The sequence below is a fragment of the Lactuca virosa genome, chromosome 7 (genome assembly GCF_052849685.1).
Source record: "Lactuca virosa cultivar CGN04683 chromosome 7, Lactuca_virosa_CGN04683_v6, whole genome shotgun sequence".
NCBI classification, from domain to species: domain Eukaryota; kingdom Viridiplantae; phylum Streptophyta; class Magnoliopsida; order Asterales; family Asteraceae; genus Lactuca; species Lactuca virosa.
Window position 1 is genome coordinate 51,591,867 of NC_136432.1, and position 12,613 is coordinate 51,604,479.

The window sequence follows — 12,613 nt, forward strand, 5'->3', positions numbered from 1 at the left end:
CTTTTGTTTCTATTTTTTCTTCTATCTATTTAAGATGATGATAAGTATATAAAATTAATATCCCAATCAACTTTAAATTAAATTTAATGACATTTGTCACCATTTAAAATAGATAGGAAGATAGTATTAACAAAAAATAAAATGATATTTAATTTCTCTTATAGTAGCCCACATTTATTTAGGAGTAGACAAAAGAAGATAATGCGACATTGCAAAACAAGACATAATGTTTATGTAGTTTCTGTATATTCACAAAATTATAGACCATTTCACAGAAGCTTGTTTTTAGACTAGAATATTTCTTTAAAGAAATCCATTTGATTTAACAAATTGGACTAGCATGTTCTAATTCATTACTATATAAATCTATGGAAAGAAATTATCCATTTAATCTATATAAGCAAAACATTATGATAACATAAAGTACAAAATATATTTTTCTATATTAGATTAATCTTAAACTAGAAAATATAATTTAGTATATGGCTTTTAATAACAGAATCACCAAATGAATAAATAAAGTTAATCAAATATCAGTTGTTGTAGCTATGAAGGTTTGCCTCCAGTGATTTCAGGACATGAAACATAATTAATTGTGCGCAAAAACTGGTCCGGAACCCTTGTTACTAAGTTTCCTTTCCAAAAAAAAGTAATCAAAGGAATGTTTTTGTTTATCACTATCAACAAACTTTGGTTATATTCCTTTGACTATTACCAATTTTCATTATTTATAGAAAATAGCAAATTTGATGCCACCCCCACATCAAGACACCTTCTCTGCATCAACATCTCTGCATGGGTTAATGTCTTGTGCTATGATAACTATAAAGAACCCTCACCATAGTTGTAATCCTCTATAACCCCCATCCACCCCACCCCCTTACCCCTTCTCTCTTTCTCTTTATGTATATGTATAGATGTTGATTATATATATATATATATATATATATATATATATATATATATATATATATATATATATATATATATATAAATAACAGTTTCATATATTGAGTGGATTTTACATTGACGCACCGCTTCATACATGGAAGGGGGTTTTCGGTGTCGACATTCCCTATCGCAAAGTAACCATTTTTATCCCAAGCATCTGCTCTTTATAAATGGATGATTCATCCAAACCGTAATCAACATTACTAAGGTTTTGTTTTTCGAAACAAAGCAATGCAGAAGTTAAACTCCTCTGATGAGATCAGCATTCTGGAACACGATTTGGTAAAGAAAACAATTTACCCTTTCGTATCGTTTCATAATCACACAAAAAATAAAAATTGTTGGAGTTCTTATTTCTTGAACTTACGCTGCAAACTCACTTCAAATGTTGATGGGTTTTTGATTATTTAATCCGGGTTTCTGTTTATTTTGAGTTTCGTTTTGAGTTATGAAGAATATTGGATTTCTTGATGATGTTCTTGAGGTTACACTTATGAATAAGCATTAAGAAAAATTTAAATCCAACTTTGTTTAATTTGCAGACTTGTTTGTTTACTCATTTCTAGTGTAAAATGTCAATTGATTTTGCCCAATACGTGATTATTTTATACATGTATGTAGTGGTTCGAATTATGTGCCCCTAATTGACTTGTCAATTTTGTCCCCATTCTTTTTCCCCTTACTCACTTTACGTTGTACACTTTGATAAATACTAATATGCTTTAAATTGAATGAATTTTAACCTCTCCAATGTATAAATTAAAGAATCTTCACTTTAATGAGTATGATTTACAAGTTCAAACAAAGATCTACATAATCAATTTCTAGTTATTCATTATTGCTTCATTGGAATATACTAATGCTCTAACTTTTGATGAGCTATTATGGTCTAAATTTACAAGTAATGAGCCAAAATCAAGATTATAAACTATCTTTTTTATGTTGAACAAACCAAAAAATCGAGTGAAAGATCTGACTTTGTGATGAAATTTTTCTTAAATTCCAGGCTGAATTGAAGAAATCAAATAGGCTTGTAGATGACAATAACAATACTTCAACTATACGTAAGACTAGGCTTGAAAGACTGTTGAAAGAAAGAGAATTAAGAAAATCTTTAAAATCATGCAATGATCAGGATGTAATTGTAAATAGTAATATTGTAGATGATCAGAATCAGATAATTACACCATTAACAGATAATTTGCCTACTGAAGAAGAATTAGTGAAAGGTCTTAAAGTAAGCAAACGGATTTGCAATGAAAGTGAAAGAAGAGAAAGAAGTCCTTTCAAACAACGGTTATTAGTTGTAGCCAATCGGCTTCCTGTTTCTGCAGTTAGAAAAGGTGATGCTTCTTGGAAACTTGACGTAACTGTTGGAGGCTTAGTTAGTGCACTTTTGGGTAAGTTTTCGATTTTTTTCCTTATTTTCTCACTTGGGTATGCGTGAATTTACCTGAAAATAAGTTTTATAGTGTAAAAAACATAAAGAATACTCTTTGGTAAATCAGGAAATGATGTATAAAATTTTGTTTTGTTGAAGGTATAACTGATTTTGAAGCAAAATGGATCGGATGGGCTGGAGTAACTGTACGTGATGAAATTGGCCGAAAATCACTTACTGAAGCTTTAGCTGAAAAGGTTGAGTTTTTATAACTAATAAATACAAACAGTCTTTCATATATTGCAATTTATTCATATGCAGAGATCATTTCCTGTTTTCCTTTACAAAGATCTTGGTTCATCTATGTTACAAACCCTAATATCAACTCTTTATGGCTAGTAATTACAAAAATACCACCTTTTATAGCATGCAAAGATGCATTCTTGTTTTTCTTGACAAAGATCTTGTTCATCTATAGTACGAGACATAATGTCAAATCTTTATAGCTTAACAATTACAAAGATACGATCTTTATATCATTTTGTTGATATTACAAAACATTACACAAAATCTTTATAACTAATAGTTACATAAAACCGATCTTTTACATCATTTTCTTGATACACAGTGATGCATTCCTATTTTTCTTGATAAAGTTCTTGTCCATCTATATTACAAGACATAATGTCAAATCTTTATAGCTTAACAATTACAAAGATACAATCTTTATATCATTTTGTTGATATGACACAACATTACACAAAATCTTTATAACTAATAGTTACAAAAAACCGATCGTTTACATCATTTTCTCGACACACAGAGATGCGTTCCTGTTTTCCTTGATGAAAATCTTATTAATCTATATTACAACGGGTACTGCAACATCTTATGGCCACTCTTTCATTACTTGGGCCTCCCTCAAGAAGACAGCCTTGCAACAATTTGGAGTTTTCAATCCCAATTTGAAGCCTACAAGAATGCAAATCAATTGTTTGCAGATGTAGTAAAAGAACATTATCAAGATGGAGATATTGTTTGGTGTCATGATTACCATTTAATGTTTCTTCCTAAATGCTTAAAGGAACAAAATGCAAACATTAAAGTTGGCTGGTTTTTGCATACTCCATTTCCATCTTCTGAGATCTATAGAACAATGCCATCAAGATCAGAATTGCTAATTGCAGTTCTTGCAGCAGATGTAGTCGGGTAATTACATAATGTTTTCTTATTAAAACATTGTTCTTTGAATGTTTTCTTATTAAAAAATATTTTCTTTTTTGTTTTTTTTTAGGTTTCATACGTATGATTATGCAAGGCATTTTATGAGTGCATGTACTCGTATTCTTGGGCTTAAGGGTACTCCAGAAGGAGTGGAAGATCAAGGGAGACTCACTCGTGTAGCTGCAGTATGTTTACTTATTATAAAGTATCTCTAGTTTAAACTTTGAAAAGTCAACCCAATTATCTATGAGGCTAAGAATTGAGCTTGTGATTTGAAATCTGCAGTTTCCTATTGGGATTGATTCTGATAGATTTGTAAAAGCCATACAACTCCCTCAAGTCAAGAATCATATAAAAGAATTCCAGGAAAGATTTGATGGTCGAAAGGTGAAATAAATAAATGATCTTTAGTTTACCCTTTTTTATTTTTTATTATGGAAACAATATTTATAAAAAGTTGCACAAAATTGAGATAATTAGTGTTGCAGGTAATGTTAGGAGTTGATCGTCTTGATATGATTAAGGGAATCCCACAAAAGCTATTGGCATTTGAAAAGTTTCTTGAAGATAATCCAAATGGGCAGGATAAAGTAGTCTTTGTGCAAATTGCTGTTCCAACAAGAACAAATGTCCCTGAGTGTATGTTTCACTATTTTAACCGATTTTTTTTAATTTAAAAAATGGTTTATTTATGGTTTTATTTTTTTCTTGACAGATCAAAAACTTACATGTCAAGTTCATGAAATCATTGGAAGGATTAATGGAAGATTTGGGACACTTACAACTGTCCCAATTCATCATTTGGTGCGCCTTTTTTTATTCTACTGAAATACGTGTTGTAGGTCCCATCTGGCTATGCAGGATAGAACAGGTTGTACTGTTTTTGACATAGAAATGAGTCTGGGATTCATGTCAATGAGACAAAAATTGCAACTTTTTTACGTGAATGCCCTTTAAGATTTTAACTTTCTTGAGTCATATGTCTTATTTTCTTGTTTGATTCATGGCAAAATGTTTTAAAGTTAATTATTGTGCATTCAACAGGATCGGTCTTTTGATCATCATGCCTTATGTGCACTATATGCTATAACGGGTATTGTTTTGATCTTCCTATATTATTTTATATTCATTGCCATTGAATTTCTTAACATTTTTTGTGTTTTATATTTAGATGTGGCATTGATTACATCTCTAAGGGATGGAATGAATCTTGTGAGCTATGAATTCGTTGCTTGCCAAGCTTCGAAGAAAGGCGTCCTAATTCTAAGCGAGGTGTTCATTCATCTTTAAAGACAAAAAAAAATATTTACTGTGTTTGTCATGTATTGGACTTTGGACTGAGACTAGGTCTAGTATCAAGTAGGACAAAAATTGCAGCCTTTTCTCCTACCTAAAAAGGTGGAACAAGACAGTGCACCATTGTACTGTTTTTGGTGTGTATTAGACTCAGACTCACAGATAGATTGTTGAGGTCAAATGAGATAAAATTTTCAACTTTTTCTCTTGTACTGTTTTTAGCATGCATTTGACTAAGACTTTGTACTGTTTTTAGCATGCATTTGACTAAGACTGGTCTGTCAGTCTGTTGATGTCAAATAGGACAAAAAATGCAACCTTTTGTCCTAACTGAAAAGTAGAACAAAATGGGATGGTACTAGCGGTCGATACCTCGTTTGTGCAAAAAGATATGAATGCCCTTCTCATCATCTTTTTATCGAAAATAGCCCTAGAAAGCTTGTCTATTCTCATTCATGTATTTTTTTCTCTTTTCCGTATTTAACCTTTTTCTATTTTAAATATATCTAGTTTGCAGGAGCTGCACAGTCTCTCGAGGGCAGGGGCAATTTTGGTAAATCCATGGAATATAACCGAAGTAGCTTCTGCAATTGCTTACGCCCTAAACATGCCATCTGAAGAGAGAGAAAAACGACATCATCATAATTACGTTCATGTAACTACTCATACGTCTCAAGAATGGGCCGAAACTTTCATTAGGTTCGTATTTCATTTTATTTTTACTTTTTCCGTTCTTTTTTTATTAAATACTTTATTTACTTTTTTACCCTTGTAGCGAACTCAACGATATGGTTGTTGAAGCTCAACTTAGAACAACACAAATTCCACCCTTACTTCAAACCGAACACGCAATCGAACGTTACATGCGTTCCAATAACCGTTTACTCATTCTGGTATCCTTTCTTCCCAACTTTTTTTACCAAAACGCCCCCCGTTTTATTATTTTTTATGAAATTCAGGCACTTGATAGGGGTTTAATGTGACATTAACCGAACCCGTGAGTGCACCGGATAGACGTATGGATCAGTTTAAAGAAATGGAAAGTAAATTGCATCCTGAATTAAAAGAACGTTTGAAGAGGCTTTGTAATGATCCAAAGACAACGATTATAGTGTTAAGTGGAAGCCATCGATCCGTTCTTGATAAGGTGCTTCTTGTTTTTTTTTTTTTTGTGATTTCACTTTTGTTGACTTGATGATTTTGCAGAACTTTGACGAGTATAATATATGGCTTGCGGCTGAACATGGTGTGTTTGTTAGAACGGGGAATAAAAAATGGTTACAAAATTTATCCGAAAATATACATATGGATTGGATTGAAAGTGTTAAACATGTTTTTGAGTATTTTACTGAGCGGATCCCACGCTCGTATTTTGAGCTCCGTGAGACTTCAGTTGTTTGGAATTATAAGTATGCTGGTAAAAAAACTGTCTATTGTCTACTGTGTACTCTATACTTTATACTGTATACTGTCTACTATACTATCTACTGACACTTTTGGTTGATGTTAAAGATATCGAGTTTGGGAGACTACAAGCGAAGGATATGTTGCAGCATTTGTGGACGGGGCCCATATCAAATGCATCGGTGGAAGTGGTCCAAGGAGGGCGGTCTGTGGAGGTTTGGGCCCACGGTGTGACCAAGGTTTGGCCTTTTTCATTTGGTTTTTAATTTTATGGATTGATTGCGTTAATAGTATTGATCTTTTTTTGCAAAATATTTTTAGGGTGCGGGGATAAGTGGCATTTTAGGACAAGTTATACACGATAAAAATATGAAGGATCCTATTGACTATGTGTTGTGTGTTGGCCACTTTCTTCCCAAGGTATGTTTCTTGTAGAAAATACTCTGTGTTATTAATTTTTTTCATTATTATAATAGTTAAAGTTGATATTGTTATAATTGAAAATGTCTGTATGATATACATAAAAAATTTGGATCTTAATTTGATCAAGTAATTTATATTTACCCTTTTAGGATGAAGATATTTACACATTTTTCGAGCCTGAGCTTCCAGTTGCAACACCAACTCCGACCCACTCAAGTTTAGGGAGTCCGGGCAACGAGTTTTCTCCAAATCATTCTGCCCGGAGGACTGGATCCGGATCCGGATTCGGATCGGAGGGATATTCCGTTTCAACTTCTGATAGTGAAGACGGCGGCTCGAACGGGAAGCGGAGCAGCAACACCACCATGGATGCACACAACAAGGGTCCATCGGTTCTCGATCTTCAGGGTGACAACTACTTCTCATGTGCAGTTGGAAGGAAGAGGTCTACTGCAAGGTATCTTCTGAATTCATCGGCTGATGTGGTGACTCTGTTGAAAAAACTGGCAGATTGATTGATTGATTGAGTGGTCTGATTGTGGGAAGATGATGGATGATAGATACATATTATATATGTCGAGGTTTTTAGTGGTCTTTTTGTGAAACTGTGTCGCTTTTAGGTATTTTGATGAGGGCTTTTTTTTTTTTTTTTTTGAAGAACGAGATCTTATGGTGGTTTTTACAGTTATGTTTTTGCTAGCTTGCTTGATCGTTAATGGCAGCCGGTACCACTTCGTTCTTGAGGATTTTAAGGTTTTTGATATAATAAAACTTCGTTTTTCTTTTTTCTTTTTCATGAAGTCGACTAAATTGTGTTTCATGTATGAAAAACCCGGTCTTTTTTTATATACAAGTATGTGTGGAAATTATTGATCCCTATAGCTTTTTTGGTTTTGATTTTTGTTAATTTTATTTAACAAAAACTTTTTTAAACATTTTTTTGTGAAATTTATTAACATTAAATAGACTATCTTCAAAAGGTTTTTTTTAGAATGAACTAATTTACCTTTATGTTTGTGTAATAATTTATAAAATTCTATATAATTGTTGTTTTTCAAACACATGTATATTTTAAAATATATAGAATAATATCTATGGGGTGTCTTATTTTCAAACAAAAATAAAATAAAATTACTACATATATAGTTATAAAATAGATAAAATAAAAATATTTAATATTAAAAATTAGGAAAATCTCCGGAAAAAGTCCCAATATTTTAGATCAATTTATAGTTTAATTTCAACTTTTATTTTTTGAAAAAAAAGTCCCGATTATTTTGTATTTTGCTAAAATTAACGAAATAGTCCTTATATTTTTTTCCAGCAGAAAATGACAGATTATCGTATAAAATTAGATAATAAGAACTTTTTTGTTCAACAAATAAATGTTGGAATTAAAACGTAAAGATATTAGAACTTTATTGGAGATTTCCCTAAAAATTAAAATGAAATAATTAATTAGTCGAAAAAAATAATGAAATTTTGAGGGTTAAATACGATCAAAAGAGTAAAATATAGCATTGTTGCACAAAAAGTTAAATTTCCTTTTTTCAACGGTCAGGTTAGTTGTTAGAGTTAGTATCACGAAATCATCAACGCTTATATTAGAATTCGAAACCCTCAATTTAAGAGGCAAAATCTCCATCAAATGGGGTAGTCCCACATTGGCTGCAGAAAAGATTAATTGCAGTAAACATAAAGAGAAAAAAACAATATTTATTAAAATATAAATGATTGATAATAATAACCGAAAAATTACCTTCTTCGATGGTAAAAGAAACATTTTATGAAGTTGATTCTATACTATTAACATCTCAAAAAACTTCTCTTAGGGATGTAATACGACTATATTTAGCAACAGTATAAAACAATTTAATCTTATATATCTCATTTCTCTTTCTTCCGTTACAAATTCCAACTCATTCAAGTTTTGTACATTTATTAGCAATTCAATAAAACCCAACTTTGATATCACTTTGATATCATTTTGATATCATATGGGTTGTTTTCTCTTTCTCCATTTGTGTCTCCTCCATTCTTGTTTAATGTTTTAGAGCCAACCATATAACCCCAAATATAATTTTATGTTGTTTATTTATCTCAAAATGATATCAAAGTTTCATAATTTTTGTCCCTTAATTTTAGGTTATATATTTCCATTCTATTTAATAAATTTCCCCTCAATTTTAAGTTATATATTGTCGTTCTATTTAATTGACGAGTTATGTTTTAAGTGTGTAACATCCTAAATTCAAAGTAAAATTTTCATTTTTAAAATAGCATAAACACCCTTCATTATTAAAGTTACATTCAAGTCAAACCAATTGTTCATAAACTGTTATTCAAAAATCAGAGTTATAAGGAAGACAATGCAGAATCTCGAATTATAAAACTATTTATGTGTATGTACAGTCTCATCTTCACAAACCGGTAAGTACTTGAAAAACATTTAATATGTAAAGTCAATATTTGTTGTGAGACGACCAACCTTAGTTAGCGTCTTAGATTGGGAATCTTCTTTAAATAGCGAAGGTCATCAAGACTTCGTTATCTAATGTATTTACTAGGCACTTTACCGGTTCGCATTTTAATGTCGAGTCCTAGTATTTTTTTGTGTCCGTGAGTATCCTATAAATATGGTAAGTACTGTAGAGAGTCGTAACATCTTTTGCACACATGTACGCTTTGAGCTTTCTCTCATAAGCGATTCTCTTGTACTCATTCAAAATATATTGGAGGTGAAACCAGATCATATTTAGATCCTCTTGTTCAATCTTACTTTGATTTTACTTCGATTTATTGAAACATAAAACAAACATCCTTTCAATTGGTATCAAAGCATGAATCTACACATCGATAGAAGAATCATTTTCACGTTTTCATCTTATTGAATCGTTCCCTTCGATTCAATTATTCTGCAAGATTGAAACGTAATTCTTCGTTTGATTGACTGTGTTAAACGATTCTGCATTTGTTTTTGTTAATTGATTTTGCATCCAATTTCTTTCTGTTTAAAGATAATCCATGAATGTCAACACCGTGATGAACTACGCGAACCTGCTTGGATCTGCTACAAAAGTTCCAATGTTGCTTCCATAGTACTACGATCAATGGGCGGATCGTATGGAAGACCATCTCAATGGAACCGACGAAGATCTTTGGAGATCCATCGAAACTGGACCATATCATGTTGATTTGGTTCAGGTTGTTGGAAATGCAGGTGCTGCTGAGGACATGATTGCTCAAGGAAACAAGAAGAATGTGAATGACAAAAGATGTCTTCGTGGACTGCAAGGAGCTCTTCCACCAGTTGTTTACAATTATGTTCGAGGTTGCAAGACAACGAAGGAGAGTTGGGATACTTTAAAATAGAAGTACCAAGGGAATGAAAGAACCAAAAAGAGCTTTGTGACGCAATGCTTGTTAGAATTAGCTGATTTTAAGCAAAAGGAGAGTGAGACTATCGAAGCATATTACGATAGGTTAACTGAGCTCATCTTTAACTGCAAAAGATATGGAGTGGTTCATAAACGTTGGAGTTCAATCTCACCTTCATTTTGGGACTGAGAAAGGAATGGAGAAATATTTGTCTCATGATCAAGACGCGGGAGAATTTCGACACCTACTCTTTGTTGAGTCTCTATAACATACTAAAAGCACATGGTTCAGAAGTAAAAGAGATAGCTGAAGAGAACAAAATGAATTTTGGAGGTCCAATGGCACTAGTCTCCAAGACAAATGCGAAAGAGAATGATACTGATGAAGAAGAAAAAGAAGGTGAAGAAGGTTTTTTACTCAACTCTGATGACGAAGTTGTTGCTTATTACTCCAATAATAGGGTAAAAAAGTTCTACAAGAAGCCAATTAGTGGGAATTTCAAAAACAGTTCAAAGAAGAAGCCAATGACGAACTCTGGTACTGGACAAAAAGGAATTGAGAAAGTGGAGAAGTGAATAGAAGAAGATTGAGAAAAAGATGAAAGCTGATTTCGGTTACAATTGTAACTATTGTAATGGATATAACCATCTAGCGAATGACTGCATGTTAAGGAAGAAGGAGGAGGAGAAGAAACAGTTGGCGAAGGATGAGGTGTACTACTCAATGAAAATAGAATAACTTCAAAGTCTAAGACTCTTTCCTTGGTGGCGAAGGGCGCTGATGATGATGAAGGGACATATCAAATATGGCCCTCTGGCTCTGATGACGAAGAAATGTGTCATCCAACTCATGAAGTCATGTTTGCAAAACATGAAGAGGGCCATTCTGGAGGAAAGAGCCTGTTTAGTGATGAGGAGGAAGATAGTGATTGTGATGAGATGGAGAATGAGAAATGAGAAGAGAGTGAAGAACAGGATGAGAAGCTGACTGGAAGGTGCTTCGTGACCACCGCCCCAAATTCTCCAATGATTGCATATGTACTTGATCTTCTTGTTTCTTTTAATGTTCCTTTAAATTCTTACCATGCTATTTTATCTGACTTTGATGATACTTGGTCTTACCTAAATGATATGTTGATCTCTATGATTAGCGAAGCGGAGAAATCTAAGACCTTACTTTACGAAGCATGTAATAAGTTGTAGGAGAAGAATAGTAGAATAGAAGGCTTAGAGTTAAAAGTTACGAACATTATGATTGATAGGGATTCTATTCGTATGGACAATATCATGTTGGTAAAACAAAGAAATATCTATTGTAATACAACTAAGCATCTGTATAGAAAAGTGACTGACCTTTATCATTCATCGGATATATGTAAAGAGAAACATAGGAAGCTACTCCCGTTTATAACTTTGAAAAGAGAATTTGGGGACGATACAACTTTTGATTGCGAAAGTAAAGTAACTGTAACACTCAAAAATCAACCATTCATCATCATTGTTTACAAAATATCCATTATTTTCAAAGTATTTTTTTCAAATCAGAGTTTTTTCCCAAGATCCAGTGACAAAACAGAAAGTTGTATATGATTACGCATTCGCCTTCCCACGATCCTCGAAAGTACCTGAAACCACAAACTATAACTGTAAGCCAAAGCTTAGTAAGTTCCCCCAAAGTACCACCACACAACATATAATCAAACAGATATCGGGTCCACAACCTCCTGGTTGGATTACCCCTGGCCTACAACCTTACGGTTGGAATGCCTAATACATAACGGGTCCACAACCTCCTGGTTGGATTACCCCCGGCCCACAACCTTCCGGTTGGAATGCCCTGGCCGACAACCTTGATAGACCCAAACAACTTCGATATCTGCCCTCAGACAATAGAAACAACCTCGGCATGAATCATCTCCCTAACTTGGTCCTCAATCAACCCTGGCTTATCCTGGCCACTCGCCACGGCTCCTGATCCGGATCCTGACTCGAATCGCCTCGTAACCACCATACTGAAAATAAACCACAAAATATCAGATGAGACGCATATCATACCATATGAGTTATTCCAAACAACAAACCCTAGGGGTTGTGCCTTCCCTATTACGCGGTACGGGTCATATGCTTCCAGTGGTACGAGCCCATACTACCTTCCGCACCTACCTGCATTTGTATCAGAAGATCATCACAACAACTCTAACAACACACACTAGAATACACATACATCCTATTCTCACTTCCTAGAGAAAGGCTAGACATTCCTCAACTGGCCGACTGACCCCACATAACTCATCCATGAAACTTCCACCAACCCTGCAACACTCGTGTATACTAATCATACATAACACTGGATCTTATAGACAGTCGAACACATGATTCTACCCTAAGCCCTTCATCAAACAAGCACATGAAATAAGGCTAAACCACACATTCTCAGGCTATAGAATCTTAGTTATGTACAACTATGATGCATACACTAAACAACTACAGTGATGATGTCAATTCCATACAACAAAGAAACCCTAGTCTATTAGGCATCAATTATCAAGCAATTCTA

The 12,613-nt window shown here is 33.4% G+C and overlaps 1 pseudogene across 1 annotated transcript; it reads left to right on the forward strand.

Annotated features, from left to right (window-relative positions):
* The first annotated feature begins 1,182 nt into the window (after nucleotides 1-1,182).
* On the forward strand, nucleotides 1,183-7,556 carry LOC145125609 (alpha,alpha-trehalose-phosphate synthase [UDP-forming] 1-like; annotated as a pseudogene). The gene is made up of 17 exons (XR_013716076.1): nucleotides 1,183-1,233; nucleotides 1,958-2,351; nucleotides 2,492-2,589; nucleotides 3,156-3,541; nucleotides 3,627-3,741; nucleotides 3,842-3,943; nucleotides 4,045-4,195; nucleotides 4,272-4,360; nucleotides 4,601-4,649; nucleotides 4,728-4,828; nucleotides 5,363-5,551; nucleotides 5,628-5,745; nucleotides 5,823-5,999; nucleotides 6,059-6,269; nucleotides 6,365-6,495; nucleotides 6,578-6,676; nucleotides 6,829-7,556. The product of XR_013716076.1 is annotated as an alpha,alpha-trehalose-phosphate synthase [UDP-forming] 1-like (transcript).
* The last annotated feature ends 5,057 nt before the right edge of the window (nucleotides 7,557-12,613 follow it).